The sequence below is a fragment of the Mytilus galloprovincialis genome, chromosome 14 (genome assembly GCF_965363235.1).
Source record: "Mytilus galloprovincialis chromosome 14, xbMytGall1.hap1.1, whole genome shotgun sequence".
In the NCBI taxonomy this organism is placed as follows: domain Eukaryota; kingdom Metazoa; phylum Mollusca; class Bivalvia; order Mytilida; family Mytilidae; genus Mytilus; species Mytilus galloprovincialis.
The window spans coordinates 55,096,187-55,116,452 of NC_134851.1; the positions used below are offsets into that span (position 1 = coordinate 55,096,187).

At 31.6% G+C, this 20,266-nt stretch overlaps 1 long non-coding RNA gene across 1 annotated transcript; it reads right to left on the minus strand.

Annotated features, from left to right (window-relative positions):
* Positions 1 to 9,125: 9,125 nt before the first annotated feature.
* LOC143059824 (uncharacterized) lies at positions 9,126 to 11,423 on the minus strand. The gene is made up of 2 exons (XR_012973623.1): positions 11,348 to 11,423; positions 9,126 to 11,006 (listed from the first exon to the last, which is right to left on the minus strand). It is a non-coding gene; the product is annotated as an uncharacterized LOC143059824 (long non-coding RNA).
* Positions 11,424 to 20,266: the final 8,843 nt, after the last annotated feature.

A 20,266-nucleotide genomic window follows, 5' to 3' on the forward strand; every position in this document is an offset into this window, starting at 1 on the left:
TATTACATATAAATACTTTTGTAAAATAATGCCGTTTTTACGATTTATATTTAATTTTGTGATAAATTTTTATTCAAACTTTTCAAATACTTGTTTTGACATACGCTGTATATTCTTATTGTCTTGAGAGGAATGATTTATAAACAATATAATAAAATCCCAAACATCACCATGTCTCATTAATACATAGTACCACGATATGTGATGATACACGTATTAACCTTCTACAATATATAAACAATACCAATGTTGTGTAAAAAAAAAAAAACACTTAAATATTTTCTAAAAGTTTTTTTTCCGCAGCTGGATTTCTTTTATACTTTTAATACGGCAAGTTATTGTATGAAGAACCTAAGAAAATAATTTAATATTTGGCGCAACATTATGCATGCCAAATGCGGAAAATCTTGCATGGTTAATCACACGAGAGAGTTTGCTTACAAGTAATTAAGTACGAAAGAGAAGAAAGTCTGTCTGAAATTTTTCGTCTTTTATTTTGCCACGCTTTAAGAAACATGTGTACTAAGTTTCAAGTTGATTAGACTTCAACTTCATCACAAACTACCTTGACCAAAAACTTTAACCTGAACTTGGACGAACGAACGGACGAACGAACGGTACGACGAACGAACGAACGGACCCATAGACCAGAAAACATAATGCCCTCTACTATCGTAGGTGGGGCATAAAAATTTGCAATGCGTTTAAAACTGTTAGTATGAAACAAATATCAGTTCATAATTATATCACTCACTTTAAAAACAGTTGGGGTATACTGTTTAACCTCTGTCTGTCCGTTAGTCAATCCATCCGTCAGTCCGTCCGTTCGTCCCATGAATATATTCGTCGCATATCTCTTAGGAACTACATTACAAGGATTTCTGAAATTTGGTTTCAGGGTTTATATAATTCAGTAATATCGTGCGATGCGTTTTCAGATTCATCACTCAACAACTTCCTGTTTACCGAAATATTTCGGCGGAGGTATCATCAGTAAGCAGTAACTCAATGTTTCACTTGTTTTATAAATGCTTTAGAAGTTTACTTAAATCTCCTACAAAAATCGCCAAAATCGGCTTTAGAGATCCCGGCCACTCATCTTCTAAGTGGAAAGGGGGTGGAATTAACTCGGTTCATACGACACAAAAACTATAATAAACATAAAATTCGGTTCTTTGGCCAGGATGTTATCTTTTTGACAGATTCTGCATTTCCTTTCTCAATTTTATTCAGGACAAGTTTTATCTTAATTCTTGTTTTACATTTTCTAAAAGTAAACAAAATATAGGTGTTCTGCATCCATTCGAAAACAAATATTTTAATCTTTTATTCTTAAATGGTCTGTGTGGTAGGCCATGAAGAAACAAAACAACAAAGAAAGGAAGAAAAATCATCAGTGATCATTATAAAATAAAAAATGCTAAAGGCTTGAGCTAATTCGAAAAATGATTAACAATTTTGGATGCATACACGAGATTGTTTGAGCTGGTAATCATTGTTACAATGTTGTCAAATATATGTATACTATTTCAGTAATGGTCACAGTTCAATTTCGTTACATTAATTTTCTTTGATTGTGAATAAAATGAGATGCGGCATATTGTTTGACTTATACTGAGTTGTTAACTTGATTGAAATAAATATGCAACTCTAGTACTAAAGGTTATACAACGACGAGAAGACATTTTTTAAATTGATGATTTTGACTTAATGATCAGGAGTCATTGACTGTATCACCCGTCGTGTAAATCTCTAAATTCACGGATAGATAAGGTTAACAATCCGATAATAAACTTTCAATGGTATTTTTTAACGCCATGTAAAATCAGAAGCAGAAACAAATGCAATTTTGCAATGTTGCGTTAATTTTCAAAAAAGATGATGCTGGATATATTACAATGATCTGTAAACATGAGGCAAGGACTAATGGAGGTAGTACAAGCTGAAAAAAAACACATATAATTAGATCACATCAAATAATCTTGTTGTTCTTCATATTTTTTTCAATCTTGAAATGTCATACTATAGATGTTAAAAAACAATCTATTTTACTTTTGCATAATATTGATTCTTTTTTTACTGAAAAATTGTAATAGTGGTCAGGGGCATCCCAATATTTATCTTAGTTGATGAAAATAGCAACTGCATTTTTTTTCGAGCGCACAACTGTTGTCCTAACAAACTAGACCATAAGTTCACCAAACTTAACAAGCTGATGCATCACAGGAAAGCAGTATTTTACAGTCCCCCCCCCCATCCCCCCTCAAAGAAAAACAAAAAACACACACACACAAAATTACAATAAAAAAACACTATTGCTAGTACAAATGTATCTGGACAATGACATGCGACCCCCAATGCTAGTTAACACGGGTGCAGTACTAGTCCATAACTTATGTGCATTGATTATAAGTAGATACAATCGTGAAATGAGTGTGCGTCTTTTGCCAAAAGCAATTCACTTTAACATTTCTTTTTACAATTGAACACACTATATTTTGGTAGCATTCTTTACAGTGACTTTTAATTTATGAACACTTTGAATAGTTATTTGAATATATATAGGCATTGGCATCGATAGATTCTGCCAGATTTGCAACTTGCATAATTAACTAATTGAAAATTATAGTAATTAAATTCTAAAGGTCACGCTTGGTACCCAAAGAACTACAGCTTCAATAGATAAAGATTGAAGTTCAACCTGCATACTAGGTATTACAACATCGTGAACGGAAGAGTTGTACGTAAAAAAAAGATGTTGTATGATAGCCAATGGGACGAATACTTATATCCGCCAGGTACTAAAGCATGATGCAAGTTAAAGATTGAAAATCAAAAATGTGCCTTGATATATTCATAGACACAGAGGCTTGTCACTTTTTTTGTTTTATCTTTTTATTGGAAAATATTCTTTAATATATCAATTTATTTAAAGTTTTAAACATTTATCAATGCGATTTAACTATAACGATAGTTTATGTATTTTGCCCCTCTTTCCTTTTTTCCCGCCTGTATGGAAAGCAAGTACAATGATATATGTTTCCACTGTTAAAGGACAAATAAGACATGTAGTTATTTTTAGACTTTGCGTAAAATATGTCTAAGAAAGAAGTGCAAGATATTGCTTTGTTCAAACACGAATCATATACATTTCCGCTAAGACTATAAGTCTAGACGTCGTCTTGTTGTACAGGGTACAATTGCCTTATATCTTTTAAAGATATGTTTTCCATGTTTTTTTGTAAGATAGGTTTTTGTACCTTCTGTTTGAGTAAGTTACATCTACTTGTATTATGACTGTCATTTGTTTTTTGTGTTGTGTGTACAGTTTATGTTCTGTAGACCTGTAAGTTTTTGAGATGCTGATCCAAGCCTAAAAGATGTTTTATATACTTTTCTTTTGTTTGAAATTTGCCAGAATGAGATTCAAAAGATTGAAGAGTAATTGTAATATGTATTTGTCGTTTACAAATCTTCTTGAATTATGTTAAAACAAAATGACTTTGTCACATCGATTCTTGTTTCAATGTTATTTCAATTAAAAAGTATGCAAAGTATGTTAAATGTAATTATTGCAGAAAAAATAAAAAATAAAAAAAATAAAAACTTATTTGATCATGACAGAAAAAATACGATTCCTGTCAAAGTACATATGGGAGCTGTAAAATTTTAGGATGGAATAGGCGATCAATGAGATATCGAATGACTGATAGTTTGATAACTTATTTTAGTTTTGCGTATTTAAAAACAACACAATCAAATGACAATGGGAGCATTGTTTTAAGACAATGTATGATGTTATTAATCATAAAGAAATGATAATTGCTTGTGCCTTATATTGATGGATATTGATACTAGCGGTGGTCTTCTATTGATCTTTTCGGACCAGATCTTTCTGTAAAAGGTGATAATTGTCACATTTAACTGCTGATAAACCCCGTTGATCGGAGGAAGGGCGACATCTCGTCGATGGAATGATATTATCTATCGATTTTGTTTGATTTCATTGGTAAATTGTGTGTCAATTATGACACGTGACTCACTGGTTCTTTGTTTGTAGTGTTTAACTTTCATTCTCACACACAAGAACGTTTTTGCAGAGAGAGCTTCATGAAGCACACGGAGTTCAACATCTCGTGACTGGACTTAACGGATAAGGAAAACTCATATTACAAAACTGAAATATTCGTCAATAGATTTAACGTTTAAGTAGGTGTGCAAACTAGCCGATTCTTAAAAAAACATTCTCTCAAGATGTGTTTTGTGTCAAATATTATGTGACAACTAATCTACCGATGAAGGAATATTTCTATTTCAGAAACTTGGACTTTTTATAAAAACTTGATAAATCGATCGATAACCTTCCGAACGGTACCGATTTAAATTTAAAATGAGGCCGCATATCTAAAATTGTTCAGGCTTAATTTGTATATATGTATTATAACTACCAGTAACCAGAGACATATATATATATATATATACATATAGTACAACTCGTCTTAAACATCAACCCAACAATGTTAGATCTGTAAATTTGCTTTCGCAATTTCAGACGTACTTATATATATATATATATATATAGTATATATGTCTCTGCAGTAACATATATAATACATATTGTAGTATATGTCTCTTTCAAAAAAAATATATGTTTTATAAACAGAGTGAATTATGACTCGTGCAATTCCAGAAGTTTCAAAGCGATACTCGAAGGAAACGATCGTTTTATGCGAATGAGCCATCATAACTTACCGAGAAACAAGATTTTGATGGATAAAGAAATTTACGCGGTACACCAAACAGAGCTCGAGAAGAGATCAATAACCGATTATGTTGAACCGATTTTTTTAAATTGTTTTTATTAAAACGAAATTATTAAAATACATGTATAATAAATGATATTACCAATATGCCAAAACCAATCCCAAAGCAGCTATATTTGTCATATCATAGCTTGACCACTAAAGCTATGGAAATATTTGTCAATATATTCTGCACCTTTCAAATATAGTTGCAAATTAAAAGCAAATATATCTATTTACCATACATTTCAAGCTGTCTGAAATATCTTTCTTTATCATTTCTTTGCATATGTATTCAAAGTTACATATGCCCAATATATTTACACATACATTTCTAGCTGTCTGAAATATCTTTCTTTATCATTTCTTTGCATATGTATTTAAAGTTACATATGCCCTATATATTTACACATACATTTCTAGCTGTCTGAAATATCTTTCTTTATCATTTCTTTGCATATGTATTTAAAGTTACATATGCCCAATATATTTACACATGTCATTGATATTATCATTTGACCACATTTCTCAGTTAAACAAATTGTCTGCAAATCCATGTATTTACCATACATTTCGAAATATGTTCAAAGGCTTTTGATATGTTCTGATTTGACATACATTTCAGCCGACAATAAAGACTTACAAAATTATTCCTTTACAATACATTTGACAGGTCTCTGTAGATTAAAGGAAATGATGCTTTACAACCCCCTATAAAGTTCTCGTTTTGAATTGGTTTACTTACCAGGAAAATGTAGCTTCATGTACAATGGGAGATAATGCTGAGCAGTTAAGCAGTCAAAGTTTGAACATTCATATTATACTTTTAAATGGACTTAGTTTTTCTGCGGGGAACCATTACATAGATGCACCTTACACTTTATAACCCATATAAAATCATTTGAATGATGATGCTTTACTACCTAGACAAAGAAACACATTTGCGGATAAATTTACATCATAGAAAAATACATGACAAAGGTTTCCATTTGCAGAGGTATACAAATACATAAGTTTGCAAAAGTTTTGCGGCGGTCATAAATATATATAAATTCTTAACTGCAAAATGGTTTGATTAGGTGTTAATATATTTTATAAACCGCGGTCTCTCATAACCGCCCATAGGAGGGTATAGCACAAGAAATATTAATATTTACAACATGTAAAGACAAGATAAACTAAATGCAGTGGTTTATAAATATATGTAAATGTCGGTCTCTGAATACATTTACATAACATTTGCATACCTCTTCAAATCCGGGATTTCGTGTAGTGTAAAGAATTGTAATATTTGCATATTTATTTTATGACATGCAAATAAATGGCATATTTGCATATTTATTTTATGGAAATTTCAATTAACAAAAAACTCAACATTTTGCCATATGGTAAATTCTGATAGCTGAGTTAATATTTGATTAGTAGCGACTACAACCACTTGCCATTGAAGGAAACATAACATTCCCATTTTAACATCATGTTTAACTCCTTCAACATCACAAATGCATATTTTATGTACTGCTTCAATGCTTTTTATAAAGTAAAAGTATTGTCAATGCAGTGGTTCAGCTAATGTCATATTTTTGTATTATTTTACAAAGTAAAAAGTAAAAAGTAAAAATTTGAAAGATTTCTTTTTAGGTAATAGCCATTAGATATTTTTGGGGAATGTTTGCAAGACGTTCTGAAATGGTTGGCATTTTCATGCAAAATTGTCTCTTTCGAAATTCTTTCAGAATACATTGGACACGACAAAGAAACATGAAAAATGATTGAAAGGCCAAAATTGTTAGTAAACCTGATATGAAAATGATCTGGTATGATACAATATAATGAGGGTGTACTCTATTTCTTGTCTTGTCAGATCTAATTTCCTGAATTCAACATCCTAAACAACAACCATTGACATCGAAAGATCAAAATAGAAAGTCTGTTAAACATTAAGTAATGTTTTCTACTATTTTGATAATCTATTGATTCAACAAGCCTGTCTTGGAATTATTTAATCAGAAAGTCTTGGAAGACCACTTTAAAGTGTTGATTTTGACAGTATTAGAAATGTCTTAAGTGTGATCTTATCATTCAGAATAATATGATAAAGTGTGGATGATATTTGTTGTGATGCAACACTACTGGAGGTCATTGTTTTTTTTGAATTACATTTATAAGACTGTCTCTTTTATGGAGTTTTGTTCGTGTTTTATTTTCTTTATATAAAGTTAGATCATATTAAGTAGACTTATTTTTTTATTGATTTAACTTAGTTCTGATTGATATTTTTTTCATGATATAAGATTTGATAGATTAAGTTTCATTTATGAATGAGACAAGAAAAGTCTTCTCTGTTATACTCATTAAAAATACTTTCATATCACATAGGGAAGGCTGGGATTGAGTGTTGAGGTAATTCTCCCAAACATCTAGAAAATTAGGGGCAAAAAAGGAACAAAATAAACAAGAATTTTTCTAGTTGTAACCAATAATGTGTTCAAGTTTATGGAACTCTCTGAATGTACATTTCCTGAAAAGACTATAATCTTCCAATTCCAAATTTCAAAAAATTTAGGAGGAGGGGTGACTTTTAAGGGTTGTTTTTTTTTGGTCATATTTTTAACATACATATATTATCTAAGAAAAACATTTTTGGAGTTTTTTTTGTATGAGCTTTTGCCATTTCTTGGCATCTTTCTGGTGTAAACTATTTCAAAGATCTTATCCTCTGAAACTAATGAACCAGTTTCTTCCAAACTTAATTTTAATTTCTTGTGTATAATTTGAGTTTAGTATGTAGTCCATTATCACTGTACTAGTATACATATTTTTTAAAGGGCCGGCTGAAGGACGCCTACGGGTGCGGGAGTTTTTCACTACATTGAAGACCCATTGCTGCACATGCATGGCCTTCAGCTGTTGTCTGCTCTATGGTGGGGTTGTTGTCGCTTTGACACATTCCCCATTTCCTTTCTCAATTTTATTAAGCTGAAAGATCCTTAGAACATCTTGTATACAGTTTGTGTTTTCTTTTCTGTTTTGTAAAAACACATGGCTGCCATGGATAGAAATAGAACAAACAGATACGATGCAGATTTTTTGGCTTATATCTCAAAAACTAAAGCCTATAGAGCTAATCTGACAGGAGGCAAAAGTATTCATTAGGCCAAGAACTACCTGCTCTGAAGTGACAATCAATTTTTGGATTATGGCCGCTAAATTGAATAGTTTGAATTGTTTTACATTTTCGTTTCAGGACTGTGAAAAAGTGTAATAACTGACTATGTAGTCTGGATTTTACTACTCATTGTTGAAGGCATACATGGACCAATAGTTGTTAGTTTCTGTGTCATTTGGTCTCTTGTAGATAGTTATCTCATTGAAATTCATACCATGTCTTCACTTCTTATCAGATTTTTGATTTTCTTTAAATTTTCCAACAATGACAGAATAGTTGGAATCAGCTTCAAATTTTGCTTCAACAGTACTGTTTCACCTGAAGCAAGGTTTCTGGTACTGTATTCATGTATGCATCAGGAATCTGAAGTTCTGTGGGTAGTTGTCCTTTGTTGATGTGGTTCATAAGTGTTTCAAGTTTCTGTTATTTTATAAAGATTACACTGTTGGTTTTCTTGAATTGTGTTACACAGTAGTCATTTTTGGGACCCTTTATAGCTTGCTGTTCGTTCTGAGCCAAGGGTCCGTGTTGAAGACCGTACTTTGATCTATAATGGTATACATTTAAAAAAAATTTGTGACTTGGATGGAGAGTTGTCTCATTGGCACTCATACCACATCTTATATTTATGTCACAATGTATGTAGCAGGTCGGACTTCATCTTTGTTGTCTTTAAAGAAAAGGTTGGACCAATTCAATCACTTTTTGATCAGGAACAGTTGTTTGAATTAAGTTTGAATTTAAGGTATGAAAACTTCAGAATGAGGGTCTCATTGTTCTTTATGATGTCTTAACTCAAATACATGACTGCTTTTTCTTCAAGTTCCAAATTGTTTTGTTATAATTCTGTGTCAGACTTTTTGCATTTGTAATGTTGATTACTAAGAAAATAATTAAGTTTGTGTAAATGCTAAATATGTAGTTGTTATGAAAGACCCCCAGGTTAGGATAAAGGTCAGAGATGTAGAAATTGGAAGATTGCTGACTGTATGATTTTTCTCATCATTGAAGGCTGTATGGTTGACTACAATTGCTTACATCCATTTCATTTTAACTTTGTTTTTCATTGGCAATCAAACCACATCTTTTTTTTCAAATTTTAAACTGTTACTAGCAGTAATAATCAAACCCTAGAGATTGCACACACACATATATATACATAAAGACTTTAATTTGTAAAATGAAAAATGTGACATTTCAGATTTTATAAACAAAAGCTGTTTCATATGATTTACTATTATCATTATCAACCCTTACTTTACTAGATACAATCATAATTCCTGATTCTCTGTCAATGTCTATTGCATGAGGATATTTGATTCCGTCAGCCTCTGATAGTATTGTCTTACAGGTTTTACCATCTGGTGATACTGCTACAACTCTATTGTTATTCCCAGAAATTACATAAACAAAGCCATTCTTGTCTAATGTTATTCCTAGTGGTCTGACAATATCATCGTTCTGAAATGTCCAGAGAGCTTCTCCAGTACTTGTGTAGCAGCAGACTTTGTTTTCTGTATAGCTAGTACTATAGATATTTCCTTTAAATAATGCAACACGATTTGCCACAAATCTTTCTATGATTGTTTGTGACTCAGTATTCAGATTCACTAAGGTACTTTTCTCCAAACTGCCAACGACCAACATTTGACCATCACTTGCTACTGAATTACAGATGTAAGAAAGGTTAATTAATTCGGATTTTTTATTTTTTTCTACATCAACCAATGCTATCTGTTTTTTTTCTAATGCAACAGCAACTGTATTAGTTCTAATGAAGCAAGAATCATTTGAGCCTCTTGGAAATTTCACTACTTCTCTCATAAACATGCCATCATTACTGAACAGCAGCAGGTTACTTCTATTAAATTTGCTATCAAGAATTAAATATTTACCATCAGGTAATATTGTACAGGCTGTTATATTAATATTCTTCCTATCTTGTGAAATAGTCAGCTGCCTTAAGAAGGACGGCTTAATTTGTTCAATTGTAGGAATCGTTGTAACTAGGTGCTGTGCTTGATCTTTTCTTACTGCATTAAGTTGAAGAGTAAATGGGCTGGTATTGATGTTTATATCTCCAAATGATTTGACATCTTTTAAAATTGATTGAAGTTGAGAAGATATGGTAAGTTCTAGGTTAACTTCATCCAATGGGCCTCCACTTTTTAAATCTTCTAAGTGTTTTGCTGCTTCAGATGTAGTTTTCTCGATTTCTCTCAGACCAACGTACATTTGTAGCTCAGTTGCATATTCTGTCATTTTTGAAAAATCACTTTGCAATTGGCTCATCTTATTGGCTTGAGTTTTCAGTTGTTGTAGTAAATTGTTCATCTGAGATTTCAGCTTTGATTGCTTTGAATCAAGGTCATCAAGAATTTTTTGTTCTAATTTGTTTAAGAAATTATCTATGGACTTCCTCATAGATCGGATTTGTTCTGCAGCTTTTGTTTTTTGTTCAGTACTTGTACTAATCCTACGGTTTAGATATTTTATAATCTCTTCAAAGTTTTCCTTTACATCCTTCAAATCTTTTTCAAAAAGTTGAACTGAGGCAGATGACTTCACTTGCTTTAGGATGTCTGACAGCAGTTTCATTTCTTGGCATTTTTTGTGTTTATCGGTGATGCAGGTGACACAGCAGGGACAGGCATGGAAAGAACAGTACAGTTCATACTTCTTCTTGTGATCTCTGCACTGGCTACTAATTTTTTGCATAAATTTGGGTAGATTGTGGTAGTCTTTTGTAGACATTGTATTGTGGGCTTTAGACAATGTTGACTTCTTGTGATGTTTTTCACAATCTGTACAAAGGTACACCTCACATTCTATACACCACCTGACAGCTTCTGTAGACGTTCCATCATCATTACAGAGGGTACAACAGTCTGTAACTAACGAGGCCATAATCTCTCTTTTTATTTTTGAAATTAAGTATAGAAAAAAATTGTTTTTTTTTTTTATCTAAATGTTCCATCTTCATTACAGAAAGTACAATAGTCTGTCACTAAGGAGGCCATATTCTCTCTTCATTTCTGAAATTTAGTGAAAAATAAAAATTAGTGTTTTTGAAAAAAAATAGTTAATCAACAGCAAGAATAAATTTGACCAAAAGAGAAAACATAATAAAAAGTGGTATTATATGTAAAATTATATCAAATAAAGCATGACTTTTAGAATGTTAGACTTGAAAGTGGTCTATAGAATTTTTCATTACTTGTCTGGACTTGATTAAGAACTTGACACAGATAGGATAGACATTTGCTCTCCTGAGGTTTAAGATTATTTGTTGTCCTGCAGATTTTTATTTGTTTTTGTGTTGCTGGATTGCTGTCTCATAATTTTATACCACTGATCTCAAAAACAACATTCTTACCTGAGTAATATTCTAAATGCTTGTGCTCTAGAAAAGGAATTTCCACAGGGAAGTTAAATGTCCAATAACTAGTACAACTACTGAGAATAAAACATATCTATATATAGACAATCTAATTAAAATTAAATCCTTTAATTGCTCATGTTCTGATATGTTGCCATTGAAGGATTTAATTTTAATTAGATTGATATATAGATAAATTAAAGGTCAATAATTCAATTCAAATCTTTATTAACCAAATGTTTTACAACATATAGGTACATCTATAATCAATATATGGGTCATTTTCAAAAAATGTCGAATTTTCAGTACACCCATGCTAATTTGAGCTCACCGGGGCCGAGTGAGCTTTTCTCATCACTTGGCGTCCGTCGTCCGTCGTCTGTCGTTAACTTTTACAAAAATCTTCTCCTCTGAAACTACTGGGCCAAATTAAACCAAACTTGGCCACAATCATCATTGATGTATCTAGTTTAAAATTTGTGTTTTGTTATCCGGCCAATCAACCAAGATGGCCGCCGTGGCTAAAAATTGAACATAGGGGTATAATGCAGTTTTTGGCTTATAACTCAAAAACCAAAGCATTTAGGGCAAATCTGACATGGGGGTAAAATTGTTTATCTGGTCAAGATCTATCTGCCCTGAAATTTTGAGATGAATCAGACAACCCATTGTTGGGTTGCTGCCCCTAAATTGGTAATTTTAAGGAAATTTTACTGTTTTTGGTTATTATCTTGAATATTATTTTAGATGGAGATAAACTGTAAACAGCAATAATGTTCAGCAAAGTAAGATTTACAAATAAGTCAACAGGACCAAAATGGTCAGTTGACCCCTTTAGGAGTTATTGCCCTTTATAGTCAATTTTTAACCTTTTTTCGTAAATCTCCATGATCTTTTACAAAAATCTTCTTCTCTGAAACTACTGGGCCAAATTAATCCAAACTTGGCCACAATCATCATTGATGTATCTAGTTTAAAATTTGTGTTTTGTTACCCGGCCAACAAACCAAGTTGGCCGCCATGGCTAAAAATAGAACATAGGGATAAAATGCAGTTTTTGGCTTATAACTCAAAAACCAAAGCATTTAGAGCAAATTTGACGAGGGGTAAAATTGTTTATCTGGTCAAGATCTATCTGCCCTGAAATATTTAGATGAATCGGACAACTCGTTGTTAGGTTGCTGCTCCTTAATTGGTAATTTTAAGGAAATTTTGCTGTTTTTTAAACTGTAAACAGCAATAATGTTCAGCAATTTAAGACTCAAAAATAAGTCAAAATGACCAAAATGGTCAATTGACCCCCTAAGAAGTTATTGTCCTTTATAATTAATTTTTAACAATTTTCATAAAATTTGTAAATTTCCACTGAAACTACACGGACAAGTTCATTACAGATAGAGATAATTGTAAGCAGCAAGAATGTTCAGTAAAGTAAGATGTACAAACACATCACAATCACCTAAACACAATTTTTTGATGAACTGTCTGCTTCCTTTGTTTAATTCACATATACCAAGGTGAGCGACACAGGCTCTTTAGAGCCTCTAGTTTTATTTCTAATGGAAATTTCAGTTGTAATGGTTTAAATGAAAGCTTGTCCGATTTGTGTTTCAGAACATTAATAATAAACACACCTTACATCTATTTTGATAAGATTAAACTGCATTTAAGACCGATTTTGGGGGTATTTGTCTGCGTACAGTGTCAGAAAAACACATTTCAAATGATTTTTTTGTGATTTTCTGATCGCCTTGATATCTGCAAAAGGGACTTTTTAAGAACGTTAAATATTACTCTAACGAAAAATCGTAGCTTCTTTATCATTGTATTTAACATATTATCTACAAACAAAATTGAATCAGCGTACAGGAGGTTCATGTCTTTCCTGTTACCGCTACTTAAATCAGCTGTTAAATTATTCTCCCTATGAATATTGAATCAGTCAGTGTTGATCTCAAAAGTGCAAAGTAATCTTTACATTTAAAACGCCTCGTTTCTTGAATGACAGTGTAGAGAAAGGAAATTTCAAGATATTTAGTGAAAAAAAAAGCGTACTTTTTTCATGTCTATGCTGTTACCTCCAATTTTGATTAATTACACCAACAGTATACTTGTAAAAAGTGCATTAACGTGTTGGAAACCAAATTCACAATAGAAAAACATAATCACTTCACCAAAGGGAGTAGTTATTTCACAACAGCAATCAAAAACGATGAAATTTGTCTATCCTGTTATGTCTATCCTGTTACTATGATTGCTATGGTTACAGTAACAGGATAGACAATTGTAGACAAAAACGTCGTTAATTTTTTTATCTTAACATATAGGTGCAAAACGAATAAAATATTTCGTTGTTTGAACTCATCTTAAGGTTATAACGTCTTAGTCTTCCTAATTAAGCATTCGCAGGTGCAATACTGATATCAGTAACAGGATAGACAAAAAGGTAACAGGAAAGACTTTTATATAGTGATATATCAGAAACGTACGTTCCTGTTACCAATGAAATACAGAGAAAAGTAAACTAACTTATGAGGGATTTACTTGATGTTGGGTTTATTTGAAAGGGTGAAAAAATGCCGAACAATATGAATTGATATCTTAGACTTGCATTACTGGTGGTAATTTTTAAACCTTTGAAAACCAATTTTTAGAGGCATTTTTCAGTACAACCTGGAAAATGGTCAAATAATCTATTATATTACAGAATGAATATATATAGAAGTTTATTCTCTTGAAAACCATCTAATTGACTACGTAAAACAAGCTTAACATTTTATCTTAACCTTTTCTTAATAACCCAAAATTTCTTTTGAAAATGGTAACAGGATAGACAAAATAATGTACCACCGATCAAAAAATGTTTCAACATATTCTTGTTTGACATCATTAAGATTGCATCTTTTAATATGTTGTTCTTAAAGTACTGTTTGTTTTGATTTGCTTATGTAGAGGGTTGTTTGAATAAGTAACTTTTAATAATTTTTTAAATTTCAAAATTCGACATTTTTTGAAAATGACCCATATACTTAATATATATTACAAAAATATACGATCATGACAAAACAGACAGAAGTATTAAATACACAAAAAATAAAAACATATAAATATAATTCCAAATAGCAAATATTTGTAACAAATGAATTACAAATCATTTTACTGAAAACAGTCATTTCTGAGCTTCAGTGCTCTAAATATATATTTTCCCAAGTTGCACAAGTCTTTTGCATTAGTAGTGCTTAATAATTGTAAAAGTTTATAAACAGATGGCTTACGCTAATAATATGGTTTAATCAAAAATTCACACAAATTAGAATATAATGGACATGATAAAATAAAATGCATTTCATCCTCAATATCTTCAATACACAATGTACAGGTTCTAAGGTTTCTATTAACATTGGAATACCTTCCCTTCTCTATAGCTAGATTATGTGATGACAATCTAAATTTAACAATACACTTTTTATAAATTTCGGGTATGGGTTTACACAAATATGACTGCAAAGAAAATTGGATATCATATATCTATACAAAAAACATTTTGATGAACTTTCTAGAGTAGCATCATACTCTTGTTTGACAATATCACAAAGTCTCTGTTTAATAACAATAATATGATCTTTACATAAAGAATTTTGTGAATACCACAAATCATTTAAACCAAGATGGAACAATTCCTTTTTCGTATATTACAAACCCAGGTATTTTTGTCATTTGGATTCTTTAATCACATATCATATAACTAATTGTAACATAACCATGTAATATACAATTGTTATTATTAAATACTTTAATCCAATATTTAAATATACGTTATTTCCTGGTTATTAACATTGGAAATCTTCCAAGTTCACAATAGACCATGACATTCATTGTACTTGTTTTAACATTCAAAATTCTTTGACAAAAATCAATATGTATCTTTTCTATGTCTTGCGCTTTATGAAAACCCCATATTTCAGAACCATAACATAGAATACTAACTCACATATGTATCAAATAATGACAATAAGTTTGCATAATTAAATGAAAATTGTCTAATATTACTAAATAAACAACACATAGCTTTTCTACTTTGTTCTGCAACTTTTTTTTGTGCAACAGCAAATTTTCCATTAAAATTAAGAACAATACCTAGATAAGTAAATTTATTAACAATATCTGTTGATTGGCTAATTATGGCTTCAATATATTTTATTGTCTATTCTAATGTCTTTACTAAACTATAAACTAAACCCACCAAGTAACATGTACCTGAAAATAATATAAACAAAATAATAGAAAACACAGTAGTTAACAATCTAATCCTTTTCTATTTTCACTAGAAATTAAAGTCCAAATGAAAATGAAGGCAATTAAAATGTCATAGTATCAAGTATTTATCTGATCTTTCTTCTCCCTTTTTTTTTTTTTTTTGTCAGTTGCACTAATTACAAAAGGCTTGAATTCAAAAGTCCTTTTTCAAAACAACGTAAGATGTCTTGTCCAGAAGCACCATGCTTTGTAAGAACATTGGCGATTTGTTCATTAGTCTGAATCCATTTTACTTCTTTAAGCTCTCCACCTTGAAGCAATTGCTTTATTGCATTGATCTCCACCCTCAATCTCTTTTCTCCAACAGGTTTATTGCATGATAAAGGTCTTTGTTGTCAACGAAACAATCTACTGGAGTATGCATTAAATCGTTCTAATTACCAGGCTTCTCACAAAAGAAATCAAAGTTACTCAGTTTTATTACGGCACAATATATACACAAGACAAACAGATATATTTCACAGCACAGGACAAACACTCGACTGTACCACTGACAGTCACATATAACATGTAAAGTTAATGTTAAAGCGCAAATATAGCGTCTAGCCATTAGAAATGATAAATATATTCATCCAAACAGCTCGAATAAACACATGAGCTAGCCACAGTATACACAAGCACATCTTATAAATAAGTACACAAAATACATTAAAATTCATAACTAACACAGTTGTATGCGGCGGGTGGGAGGGTAAATAATTTCAATGAAAAATTTCAAATGTACCGCGAATCCCGAAACAAAGAAATATATAAGAGCGTCCTGTATCCAGGTAACAAATTGACCAATCAAAATAAGGAATACTCGGAACAATTTCTTCCGAGTAAATGTAAACAGTGATTCACGTGGTAATTATCCATTTTTATAAAATCAAAAATTACACAATTACCAGGCTTCTCACAAAAGAAATCAAAGTTACTCAATTTTATTACAGCACAATATATACACAAGACAAACAGATATATTTCACAGCACAGGACAAACACTCGACTGTACCACTGACAGTCACATATAACATGTAAAGTTAATGTTAAAGCGCAAATATAGCGTCTAGCCATTAGAAATGATAAATATATTCATCCAAACAGCTCGAATAAACACATGAGCTAGCCGCCAAGCCAACGGCCGCCAAAAAATAAACAAACAAAAGGCAACAGTAGTATACCGCTGTTCAAAACTCATAAATCCATGGACAAAAAACAAAATCAGGATAACAAACTAAAACCGAGGGAAACGCATTAAATATAAGAGGAGAACAACGACATAACACTAAAATGTAACACATATAGACAAAATCCCACGAGAATAACAAATATAACATATATATATAACATCAAAACCAAATACATGAATTTGGGATAGACAAGTACCGTGACACGTCTTATCGCAATGTGAATTTACACTCAAAAATAAGAGAAAACAAACGACACAACGTTATAATGTAATACACACAGAAACGAACTATAATATAACAATGACCATATTCCTGACTTGGTACAGGGCATTTTTAAAGGAAAAAATGGTGGGTTGAACCTGGTTTTGTGGCATGCCAAACCTCGCACTTTTATGGCCATGTGAAATATAACATCAAAATGACAACACAGGACTACAATATAAATAAATTGGAGAACACAATTGACAAAGAATCACACGAACAACAGCCAACAAAAGGCAACAAGTTCAAAATTTTAACTGTGTTGAACAAAGAATTAAGCAGATTAATTTTAACTATCATATAAACAATACACAATTTAAGCTTGTTAATCTAGCATGCAAGAAATAATATCAAGCAAAAACTAAATAATTAAAGCAAGGAAGGAAGAAACAATATCAACCCTGAACATAAACTTTTCTCCATACAAGAAACAATATCTCATATGAAAAGAAACCGCACCCAACAGTGTGAACAATACTCACTGAAAAGAGTCCCTTACCTGCAATATAAAATAAAAATATTAGTACATATTAATATAAATAAACCTAACTACATCTTAACCAAACAATCTTAAATAAAACCAATACATATTAAGGAAAATAAAATAAAAATAATCCAAATTTTAGTATGGAAGAAATAATATCAACCATAAACTAAAAAAAAAACCAAAAGGAAGTATGGTAGAAACATGAAATTCAACCATATCTAATCCTTTAACTCCACTTGAGAAATTCATCTCAAATGACAAGTTAACCTATCTAAATTAAATGAGCAACCCTTCTTTTAAAATATGAACCTAACTGCCTTGTACCTTCACAATTGAGATGTAACCCACCATCTTTATAGGCAAATAGCTCCACCTTTGGCTTTCCACATTTCAAAAAATATCTATACGAATGAATGAATTCGACTTCATAACTCAAACATAAATTTAACAAAGCCATATTAACATCCTTTATCTTTTGACCCGTTTCCTCAAAATCAACAGGACGAGGAAGAATACCAGACAAAGCAATAACCATAGAAGGAAACAACAACTTGGCGGTAGAAATTAAATTACAATAGGCAGACTTAAACTGATCAATAGATAAAATATGAATATCATTGGTACCACAATGAACAACTAAACATTTATAACCTCCATAAATACTCCCCTTGTTCTTGTTAAGCTGATAGGTTATTTCTCCAATGGAAGCCCCCCGAAACGCATAAACATCCGCATTCTCAAGCTTCACATATTTTGCGATTGAGTCTGACACTATCAGAAAAGTTCCTGGTTCTACAAAGAAACGATATAAATTAGTAACCTAACAAGGAAACACTCTTCGACATCATTTGCGAAACTTGAAGTTTCTGTTCCAAAGTAAATTCTAAATACTTTTTATAAGCATCACTAACAAAGAAATATACCGCATTATCCATTTTTATAAAATCAAAAATTACACCATTATGCATTAATTCCTTAAACAGAGCTGCTAAAGATATAAGACAGTCCACACCATCAGCTAAGGCCAAGGCTTCACTTGCCAAAGTACTACGTACAACCCTTCTTAATTTCTTAGACTTCCAAGTGATTGGGTTCACTTTACCATCATCGCCCATCAAAAACACAACATAACCACCCTGACTTCCACTATCTGGAAGATTTCCAAATGATGCATCACTGAACAAAATAAATTTCACATTTTGTCCAAGATTCTGGAATTGCAGTGAAACAGGATCGTTTTGCACCTTCCTAATTATTTTATTGACTTTCTTTAGATCTTCAATAGTGCTAGACTTAATTTTTGATGAAATAGCAGCAACATCAAACGAAATGTCTGGACGTGTTTGTCTTGCTAACCATGATAATTGTCCTATTTTTTACCTCAATATTGTCTGTTCTGATGATGAAAGAGGAGATGTTTTAACTCTGTCTTTATCTATCATGTCTATTAAAACAGTCTTCAACATTCTGACATAGTCTTGCTGGCTGAGAACAATAGTTTCATTTTCTTGGCTGAGGTCAAGACCTAAATATTTGAAAGATTCACAGGATTCTTTCCCTATCTTGAACATATCCCTAATTCTGGACACAAAACTTTTCTCAAAGGAACTGGATCCTGCCCAAAGAAAGTCATCTACATGAACTGCTAGGACACCAGTCAAACCTTTTTCATTATACAAATAAAAAACTGCTGAATCAATTTTGGACACTGTTCCTCCACAATCTAGCAATGTTGCTTAAACTTTTTCATACCACTTTAAGGATGCATCAACAAGACCATATACACATTTGTTAAGGCACCAGACTTTACCAGTTGCTTTAACTTCTTTAGGAGGTCTCAAGTAGACTTCTCTTTGCATTTTCTCTCCTTGAAGGAAAGCAGTTTTAATTTCCACAGAATTAATTGACCATCTTTTACTAGCAATAATTGATAAAATTAGTCGTAGAGACTGCTTTTCACATGTTGGTGAATTCTTTGGTATCTCATCTAGGCTGTCTTCTTCAAAACCTTTTGCTACCAATCTAGCTTTTCTATGAAATTCGTTCTCGAATTCTTTCATAGTGTAAACCCATCTTGTTGAAATACAGTTTTGACCATTGTCTTCAACTTCTTCAAAAACATTGTGCTTTCTCCAGTTATCCAGTTCTGCCTCTCTAGCCTCAGTAAAATCAATATCACTTAAAAGTACATCTTCGCGCAGTGGAAGCGTGCTGGGCCCATAACCCAGAGGTCCGTGGATCGTAACCACGCTCTGCTACCACTGTTGATTGGCTATTTATAGCTTCAATATAATTCTATTGTCTATTCTAATGTCTTTACTAAACTATAAATTAAACCCACCAAGTAACATGTACCTGAAAATAATATAAACAAAATAATAGAAAACACAGTAGTTAACATGGTGGGACTGTTTTAGCTGTGAATAATAGAAATGAAGTTTCTAATATTTTAATATGCCGCAACACCAAAGTCATGTATTACAATTAACAATACATAATAATATGTATACAAACATAACAAATATTGCAATCCATAGTTCTGATTTTTCCAAATATTTTTATGTGATCTTCATCGGTATGACATTCTGAATAAATCTGTGTATTTTTGTCCATTTCTGAAAAAAATAAAGTTGTTTCAGCACTATAAGGCAATGACACTTTTATCGCTATATTTATTTA